We start from the raw sequence: 10,878 nt of genomic DNA, 5'->3' as shown, positions 1-10,878 counted from the left end.
GAATTTACTAATTTTTTTTATTACGTGTGGAATCATTCAATTTTATTTAAATTGTGAACATGTTCCTTCTTTCCTCCACCATTCTTTGTTTCATATCAATATTGAGTAATAAAATAAAAATACTTTGGAAGAATGCATTCAAGATCAGAAAAGGGAAAGTGAACTTTATCTAGATGTCATTATTGTAAGCAGAAAATACATAAAACAGATTTTCCAGAGTCAGTTAATTTAGATAGTATTGCCAAACACAAGTAGACATTTTTTGTTAGCTATGTTTTAGCAAAATAAATTATGTTTTAAAAATATTGTATGGGATGTGGGCAAGATAGAAAAAAATGAAATTTGGAACAAACAGACTAGACATGATCTTATTGAATGGGATTGCAAGTTCAAGGGGCTAAATGGTCTGCTTCAGCTCTTATTCCGTATGTCTATATATTAAACTACCCTTCAAAATTTGGTGTAGTTCTGAACTTAGGATGTAGGGATGGTCATTGATGATGTGGCTGAGGGTGATGCAGGCCACTGCTCTGAGAAACTCCTCAGTAAAAATAAGTAGCGTAGGAGAAATTATTGAGACTAAAACTTGGCAAATTCTTGGGATCCAATGACCTTCACCCTAGTGTCAAAACAGATGGCTACAGAGATAGTGGATGCATTGATAATCATCTTACAAATTCTGTTATGGTGCCAGCAGATTACATTGCAAATGTAACCTTATTGTTTAAGAAAGTAAGGAGCAATAACACAGAGAACTACAGATATTTTAGCCTGACATACATAATTGGGAAAATAAATATGTGATTACTGGATGTTTAGAAAATAATCATCAATTAGACATAGTCAATGCATATCTATGAATGAAAGATCATATTTGACAAACCTGATAAGGGTTTTGTTAGTTATTAGCAAAGTTGATTAACGGGAACCAGTGGGTGTGGCTTTCTTTTGAATTTTCAGAAAGATTTTGATAAAGTTCAATTGAGGTCAGTAAATCAAATTAAATGCATGATATCAGAGGTAATATATTAGGATGGATTGAAGTCTGGTCAAAAGGCAGATTGAATAACTCTACAGTGGCTGGTATCCCATCACCAAGTCACCCTTTATTTTCAAGTGGAGAATCCTTGACACTGATCCAGCTCCCTCAGACGCTCCTGTTTGTATCAGTCAGCTAGGGCTCCTTGACCAGATTAACAGCCCCAATCAGGGAACTAAGGTCCACCTGGCTGACCCTGTTACAATCACTACACCCTTTCCCCTCTGAGTCCGAGGACATAGGCCAGTTCTTGTTTTTGTAACTCTTTCTGGGGGATTTTACTACTACTCCAACCCTGCCTCTGTTACACACGTAGCTCACTTGTACCTTGCAAATCTCAGAAAAAATTCATTTCATTCTTCAGGTGGCAAAGACATCGAGGCGGCGACATGTGCTGTGTCCATCTCCGATTCGTAGGTATTTTCAACGCTTGACAGAGAGGGAGAACCCACGGGTTACAGTACAGTCAGTAAGGCTGTTGAGGAGCCGGGCATGTTTTGATCCCATATCATTTGTGAATTTGCAGCTTTTGTACGTGCTTGTTCAACCTTTATACATCAATGGACTTGATCTAGCGTCTTTCACCAGTTTCATTTCCCCTTCCCACCCAACATCCTCGATCCAACCTTCCAACTTGGCACCACTCTTTTGAACTGTCCTACGTGTCCATCTTCCTTCCTACCCATCTGCTCCACTCTCCTTTCTGAAATATCACCGTTACATCCCACCTCCATCTACCTATCGCATTCCCAGCTACCTTCCCCCAGTTCAGCCCACCTCCTATTTATCTCTCAGCCCCCTTGGGTAACTACCTCATTCCTGATGGAGAGCTTACGCTCAAAACGTTGACTCTCCTGCTCCTTGGATGCTGCCTGACTGGATGTGCTTCTCCAGCACCACACTTTTCAACTCTGATCTCCAGCATCTGCAGTCATCACTTTCTCCTCGCCTTGACCATGGCTCTTATACATATATGACCATTCCTGTAGTTTCCACATTAAATTTTGTCTGTTGAAGTAAATGTCACTCTCGATTAGCAGTCTTTTGTGCAGCATTGTGTTCTTGATGCCATTTCACCACCCTTCCAGGTCAGGGAAGATCTGATGCAACCTGGTGTGGAGTGTTCTCCCCATTAGCAACTCTATTGGATTTATCTCTATAGTTTCTTGATGGGTGGCTCTATAATCAGATAGCAACTGGGACAATTTGGCATCTTGTGAATATTAGGTTTTTTTTTAAGCCTGCCTTTGAAGTTTCAACTGCTATTTCTGCCAGACCATTTAATGATGGATGGTGTGGAGCTCTTCTTATATAACGATAACCATTTGACTGTAGGAAATACTCAAGTTCCCTGCTGATATACAATGGCCCGTTACCTGTGACCAACACTTCCGGGAATCTGTGTATTGCAACAGATGCGCGTAGCTTTTCTATCATCATCTTTGTGTTTGATGATTGAACTATATGCACGTCCAGCCACTCTGAGTGGGCATCCACAAAGACTAACAACATTGAGCCCATGAAAGGACCTTCACAGTCAATGTGTACCAAGTCCAGGGTTTACCCAGCCATTCCCAAAAATATGGGGCTGCTGGCGGTAATTCTTTTCCTGCTGGCACTCTGGGCACTGCCTTACCAATGGAGCTATGTCTGCATTCAATCCTGGCCACCAGATATAACTTCTTGTCAACATCTTTATTTTGGAAACCCCTGGGTGACCCTGATGGAGTTCAGCCAGTATCTGACTGCACTTTTTGCTCAAGACAATCACTCTTGCTCCTCATAATAATATCATTCCATCCTCTACTGTGATCTGGTCTCTCCTGCTTCAAAAAGGTTTCAAGTCTGGTTGTGATGACCCTTTGGTTTCCTTCATCACCACCAGCTGTCTCAGTTTTGCCAAGACTGGATCTTGCTATGTCTAAAGTGTAATATTGTCAGCTGTGACTGGAAGTGTGTCCAGAAAATTTTAAACCATTACAGTATCACTGGTGGTATCTGCCAATAGGAGACAGCTCAATGCAGCTGCATTTGCGACTTAGCCTCCTGGATGGTGTTCTAACTTGTAATTATATGCACTTAGAATTAGAGCCCACCGTTGAATTCGGCCTGAAGCTACGGGATGCACTGCCTTATCCTCTTTAAGTAGACCTAGCAGGGACTTGTGGTCCGTTATTCTTAAAAATTTATGTCTGTAAAAAATTTGGTAGAACTTTCTGACTCTAAATAAGAGTACCAAATCTTCTTTCTCTACTGAGCATATTTACACTCTAAATTAGCCAGAGTCCTGGATGTATATGCTATTGGGTGTTCCTCTTCAGCAGGCCACCTATGAGCTAATACTACTACAATACCATGTGGGGAGGCAGAAATATATCTCACTTGGGATCAGAATGTTTGTTCACTTTCCTGAAAACTATGTCTTGGCTACGCGACCATTTCCAAGGCTGACCCTTTTTAAAGAGTTGATGCAAAGGTGCCAGAATGGAGGCCAGGTTATGTATGATAATAATTCACCAGCCCAAGGAAAGACCTTAGAATCTGGTATATAGACGTGGGAGTCAGGGCACCTTTAATTGCCCTCACTTTATCTTCCAATGGGTGTAATCCCCTTGTTGACTCTGTAGCCCAAACATGGTCACTTGGGTTGCCTGGAACACATATATTTCCCTACTAAGGCATGCACCCACTTGGAGGAAGCATCTAAAGACCATGTCCAAGTTCCCTAAGTGCTCCTAATTGGTCTTCCCTGATTACCTTATCATCTGGATAAATGGTAATCTGGGCTAGACCTTGTAAAATGTTCTCCATCATCCACTGAAAAATTGCACAGGCTGATGATACTCCTTATGGGTATTAATTATAGCATATTTCTGGGAGTTCTCATCTAAATGCAATTGCAAGTATGCATGGCTCATGTACAGCTTTGTGAAGGACAACCCCTGCTAGCTTTGTGTATAAACCCTCTATGCATGGGACTGGGTATTTATCCAACTGGAAAAAAACAGATTACTATTTGTTTTCAATCCCCACAAAAGTGAACTGTTGGTACAATTGGCGCTGCACATTGCTCAGACAGGACTGATTTGATGATTTCTCATTTTCCAGCCTTCTGATTTCTGCCTCTACTTTTGCCCTTAAGGCGAGTGGCAGTGGACAGGTCTTGCAGAATCGTGGAATTGCTTCCTGATCAATATGCAAGGTAGCCTTGGCTCTATGACAGTCCCTAGATTTCCCTGAAAAACTTCTGGGTATTTAATTCAGGCTTCAATCGGGTGGCCATTTTCTAATCAAAAATGGTGAGCGAATTGATTAGATTAGATTCCCTACAGTGTGAAAACAGGCTATTCGGCCCAACCAGTCCACACCGACCCTCCGAAGAGTAAGCCACCTAGAACCATTACCCTCCAACTAATGCACCTAACACTGTGGGCAATTTAGCATAGCCAATTCACCTCACCCGCACATCTTTGGACTATGGGAGGAAACCGGAGCACCCAGAGGGTACCCACGCAGACGCGGGAGAATGTGCAAACTTCACACAAACAGTCATCCGAGGCTGGAATCAAACCCGGGACCCTGGTGCTGTGAGGCACCCGTGCTAACCACTGAGTCACCGTGCGGTGAATCATAACCAATTTCACCCCACCAAGCTTGGGCCCAAGCCTTTTACTACAGTCAATGGTAACTGAACCAACTGCTTCTTATAAGCAACCCAGAACCAAAGTTGTACTCTTAATCTGTAAAGGTTTCCTGGTACAGGTTCTCAGTCTAGTCGAGACATTCACAAACTTAAGGCTAGGAGTCCAGAACAATTTTTTTTTTAAAAACTGGTTTTGTAATCACTGAAACAGTTGCACTGGTATAGACTTCCGTTAGAACTGGGTGACCGTTTAACTGGACATTTATTTTGATTGCTTCTGATTTTGATGGTAAACATTTTAACTGTTCCAATCCAGATGTAGGTGGATGTTCCAGGATGTGCATTCTCCAGGATACTGGCATACAAGTTTTCTTAGCTGAAAATATGTTGCTGGAAAAGCGCAGCAGGTCAGGCAGCATCCAAGGAACAGGAGAATCGACGTTTCGGGCATAAGCCTGAAAGAAGGGCTTATGCCCGAAATGTCGATTCTCCTGTTTCTTGGATGCTGCCTGACCTGCGCTTTTCCAGCAACACATTTTCAGCTCTGATCTCCAGTATCTGCAGTCCTCACTTTCTCTTACAAGTTTTCTTACTCAATTTTGCTGTCATGAGTCTGCATTCCAGCAACAACTACAATAGCTTGCCAGCCTAGAACCTGAAGAAAATTTCAATCATTTATCAAGACTTGGCTTTGTTTTGTGGTTTTGCTGTTGGCTGACCTGGAGTCCCTCTGTTCAGGACATATCCTGAGCGAAGCTATGCAATTGCCTTCACATAGGTAGCATTCCCCAAGATCAGTTGGTCTGACAAGGGTGTCCACTTCCATCGGAATACCATGCAACTCATATGCTCCTTGCTGCACTTTCCAACGATAAAGCCAGTTGCAGTGCCTGTTTGAAGTCTAGTTGGGCTTCAGCTAGTAGTTGCTTTTGCATGGTTACATCATTAATCCCACATACCAAATGGTCTCTCAGCATCTCATCAAGGGCTAAACCAAAGTCACATGCCTTTGCCAGTTGTCTTAAACTAGTCAAAAATCGTGAGATGGAGTCCCTTACTTCTTGAATTGCTGAGTAAAACCAAATAGCATCTTAGAACTAGAGGACGTTTGGGATCATAATACTCCTTAACTCAATCTGTCAACTCTTGACACAAGAATGAACTCGCAGAGTGTACAGGAACTCTGACACTCCCATTATTTTTTTTCTTTTAAAACCCCCACACTACCGCCTAACCGCGACACTCCTGTTCCTCTTTTTTTTCTATTCTTTATTTTTTTGTTTTTTTTCCGGTTTTTTTATTTTACCCCCACACTACCTCCTAACTGCGGTAGTGCTTATTTTTCCCCCAGCTCCCATGTTATGTGTGTACACTCCTGTTTTTTTTAGAGCCAGCTCGGAGTGTTTTTTTTTCTTTTTCTGCGGTAGTGCTTATTTCTTTTCCCCAGCACCCATGTTATGTCTGTGCGGGTGTGGACACTCCTGTTCTTTTTTTTCTTTTTTAAACAGTGAAGGGGAGGGTAGAGACCTAACTCTTGTTTTTCTTTTTTTTTTAAAATCCACCCTCACACTACTGCCTAACCGCGGTGGTGCTTATTTTTTTCCCCAGCACCCATGGTGTGTGTGTGCAGGTGTGAGACACAGTGAAAGACACAAAGTGCACAAATCTTTATTCAATTTCCACCACCAGGAAGATAGGAAAACACCCGGGTGGCCAGTGACAAACACTGCCCTTCACATCAAAGGGCAGTGCTGTGTGATCAAAACAGTGAAGGGGAGGGTAGGGACTAAATCAAAATAGAGTTGGAGGGAGAAATAATGCACTCCATTCCCTGCGGCACCCACCTCTCCCTGAACAACTCCAGGGTGTTGGTGGACACAGCGTGCTCCTGTTCCAAGGACACCCGGGCCCTAACGTAACCATGGAAGAGGGGCAAGCAGTCGGTCCTAACGACTCCCTCCACGGCCCGCTGCCTCGACCTGTTGATGGCCAGTTTGGACACTCGTTTTTTTTTTCCTGTTACATACAAAAGTGCAGACAATACAGACCCAGCAAGCCCCCGCCCCTCCCACCTTCCGACCAATCTGAGGCAGCCCGCCCCTACCCACCTTCCGGTTCTCGGTCCACCGTCCACCCCATGCCCCTTCCAGTTCTCGGTCCGCCCTGACACACCTTTCGACCACCTCTAGGACAGCCCGCCCCGGTACCCGCCGGGGTGACCGGTCAGGACAGCCTACCCACCTTCCGGCTTCACTAACCACCCTCAGCACCTTTCGACCACCTCTGGGGCAGCCCACCCCTGTACCTGCCCGGGGTGACAGCGCTGAGGATGGCTACCCGCCTTCTGGCTCTCGGTCTGCCCCTACGTACCATTGGGCTCTCACCCACCCCGTTGCACCTCTGACCAGTGGGCTATCCTGGCACACCTTTCGGCCACCATTAGGACAGACCCTCCCCTTCCCTGGGACGACAGCGTGTAGGGTAGCCCACAAGCCTTCTGGATCTCAGCTCGCCCCTATGCGCCTTCTGGCTCTCGGCTGCTCTGACACCTTTCGACTACCTCTAGGACAGCCCGTCCCGATTACCCCTTATTGGGACGACAGTGCTCAGAACAGCCTACCCACCATCTGGCTCTCGGGGCAACTGGCATCAGGGTGGCCTACCCACCCTCCAGCTTTTGGGACAGCCTACCAACCTTCAGATTCACAGCATGGCCTACCCACCCTCCGGCTCTCGGGGTGACAGCTTTCAGGACGACCCATGAGCCTCCCAGCTCACAGCAAGGTCTGCCAGACCCAGGCACACAAGATAATGCGGGTGATAGACCCAGGAAACACCACAATACAGTTAGTTACCCAAAAAAAAACTCCTTTCTGGTACACAGTCCAAATCTATACAGTCTTCAAGATATGGAATCCATTTCCAGGAAGAGTCCACTCCAGTATACAATGTGCAATGTCAGAATTAGAGCCCACTCCAAACTGCAGAGTCCGTTGTTAAAAACAGTCCACAACCAAGGGCAGAGTCCACTCCTGGAAGCAGCAAATGCACAGCACACAGGTGTTCAGTCTCAATGGAGTCCTGGTCCAGCCTTGGAGAGCCAGGCTCACTCACAGGAACACAGTACAGGTGCAGGTGCAGTTAACTCACAGGGGTTTGGTCCACTCCTGAAGGCAAGGTCTTCCAAACTCCAGGATACAGCAACTGCTCACCTCCCAGCACACACACAGGTGTTCAATCTTCAGAGGCCCAGTCCCAGGGCTCGGCCTCCCCACAGGAACAGCTCCTCTGGTAAAATGTAGGTCTTCCACAGGGCTCAGTCAAAACATCAATAAAAAAGTGAAGACACATACAAAAGACAACAGTCCAAGGCCTAAGCCCTACCATAAAATTAACATTGTCCTTTTCTCAGAAAGAAAAAAAGGAGAGAAAAGAGTAACACAGGCTGTAACCAGCCAGTGAAACAACAGTCCCCTAATGAGAATTGAGTTACACCTGAAACACATTATGTGCATCAGGAGTTTAACAATCACCAGTCCTCACTGAAAGGAACACCAGTTAACAAACTGGCTAAACAATTCAGCCAGTTCAGAAATCGCATTTTTCCCCCTCCCAAAAAAAGGAAGCAGAAACTAACAGTGACATACTGCCTGTAGCACTAGCCAACACAGAGTCCATCCCCTAAACTAAGAAGTATTCTGAATCTCCTGTTTGTTTGTTTTTTCAATCCCCTGAACTGAGAAGACCTCTCAATCTCCTGTTTATTTTTTTTATTTTATTAAACAAATTACAAAAACAGTTTACAACAAACAAACAGTTACATTTACAGCTGCATACAAGAGACAGCAATTTTACAAGGGAGAGGAGCAAAGCCTGGCCCCAAACCCTACCATTCAAACAGTTTACAGGGACATGAGGACAAACCTCAAATCCCAGTTTCACATAAAGATATAAAGAGACAACAGCAATGATAGTTGTACATTAGACAGTACTGTTACATACAAAAGTGCAGACCATACAGACCCAGCAAGCCCCCGCCCTCCCACTTTCCGACCACTGTAAGGCAGCCCGTCCCTACCCACCTTCCGGTTAATCTCCTGTTTGTTTAATTTTTTTTTATTTTTTTTAAGATAGACAAACACCCGAGTGGCCAGTGACAAGCACTGCCCTTACACTCCTTTTTTTTTCCTGTTTTAATCTCCTTTTTTTCGAGACTCCTGATAATTTTTTTTTCCTGTTTTTTTTCTTTTTTCTTTTTTTTTACATTAACCCCCACACTACCACCTAAGTGCGGTGGTGCTTATTTTTTCCGCAGCACGCATAGTGTGTGTGTGCAGGTGTGAGACACAGTGAAGGACACAAAGTGCATGAATCATTATTCAAACTCATCTTGTTCTTTTTTTGTTACATCAAAGGGCAATTCTCCAGTTTATTTTTTTTTCTGTTTATTTATTTATGTTTTTTTCGAGAGAAAGGGGGAAGACTCCCGCGTAGAGAGCCCTCCATTGGGGATATCCCCCTTTTATTTCTTTTTTCTTCTTTCCCCAGCACCCATGGTGTGTGCATACGTGTGAGACACAGTGAAAGACACAAAGTGCACGAATCTTTATTCAATTTCCACCACCAGGAAGATAGGAAAACACCCGGGTGGCCAGTGACAAACACTGCCCTTCACATCAAAGGGCAGTGCTGTGTGATCAAAACAGTGAAGGGGAGGGTAGGGACTAAATCAAAATAGAGTTGGAGGGAGAAATGATGCACTCCACTCCCTGCGGCGCCCACCTCTCCCTGAACAACTCCAGGGTGTTGGTGGACACTGCGTGCTCCTTCTCCAAGGACACCCGGGCTCTAACGTAACCGCGGAAGAGGGGCAATCTCCTGGTTTTTTTCCCCACACTACCACCTAACCGCGGTAGTGCTTATATATTTTTTTTCCCAGCACCCATGTTGTGTGTGTACAGGTGTGAGACACAGTGAGAGACACAAGGTGCACGAATCTTTATTCAAATTCCACCACCAGGAAGAAAGGAAAACACTCGGATGGCCAGTGACAAACACTGCCCTTCACATCAAAGGGCAGTGCTGTGTGATCAAAAACAGTGAAGGGGAGGGTAGGGACTAAATCAAAATAGAGTTGGAGGGAGAAATGATGCACTCCACTCCCTGCAGCGCCCACTCCTATTTATTTATTTTTCTTCTTTTTTTTCCCCCCACACTACCACCTAACTGCGGTAGTGCTTATATATTTTTTTTCCCAGCACCCATGTTGTGTGTGTGCAGGTGTGAGACACAGTGAGAGACACAAGGTGCACGAATCTTTATTCAAATTCCACCACAGGAAGAAAGGAAAACACATCAAAGGGCAGTGCTGTGTGATCAAAACAGTGAAGGGGAGGGTAGGGACTAAATCAAAATAGAGTTGGAGGGAGAAATGATGCACTCCACTCCCTGCGGCGCCCACCTCTCCCTGAACAACTCCAGGGTGTTGGTCGACACCGCGTGCTCCTTCTCCAAGGACACCCGGGCTCTAACGTAACCGCGGAAGAGGGGCAATCTACTGTTTGTTTGTTTTTCTCCATTTTATCCATCACTCCATTTTATTTTATTTTTTTTTTCTTTTTTTTTAAAATAATTTAACCCCCACACTACCACCTAAGTATGGTAGTGCTTATTTTTTTCCCCAGCACCCATGGTGTGTGTGTGCAGGTGTGAGACACAGTGAAAGACACAAAGTGCACAAATCTTTATTCAAATTCCACCACCAGGAAGATAGCAAAACACCCGGGTGGCCAGTGACAAACACTGCCCTTCAAATCAGAGGGCAGTGCTGTGTGATCAAAAACAGTGAAGGGGAGGGTAGGGACTAAATCAAAATAGAGTTGGAGGGAGAAATGATGCACTCCACTCCCTGCGGCGCCCACCTCTCCCTGAACAACTCCAGGGCGTTGGTCGACACCGCGTGCTCCTTCTCCAAGGACACCCGGGCTCTAACATAACCGCGGAAGAGGGGCAGGCAGTCGGCCCTAACGACCCCCTCCACGGCCCGCTGCCTGGAACTGTTGATGGCCAGTTTGGCCAGGCCCAGGAGCAGACCCACGAGGAGGTCTTCAGACCTGCCCTCCTTCCTCCGTACCGGGTGCCCAAAGATCAGGAGCGTGGGACTGAAGTGCAGCCAAAAACAGAGGAGAAAGTTTTT

The sequence above is a fragment of the Chiloscyllium plagiosum genome, chromosome 26 (genome assembly GCF_004010195.1).
Source record: "Chiloscyllium plagiosum isolate BGI_BamShark_2017 chromosome 26, ASM401019v2, whole genome shotgun sequence".
NCBI classification, from domain to species: Eukaryota; Metazoa; Chordata; class Chondrichthyes; order Orectolobiformes; family Hemiscylliidae; genus Chiloscyllium; species Chiloscyllium plagiosum.
This window is presented reverse-complemented; position numbering follows the sequence as displayed.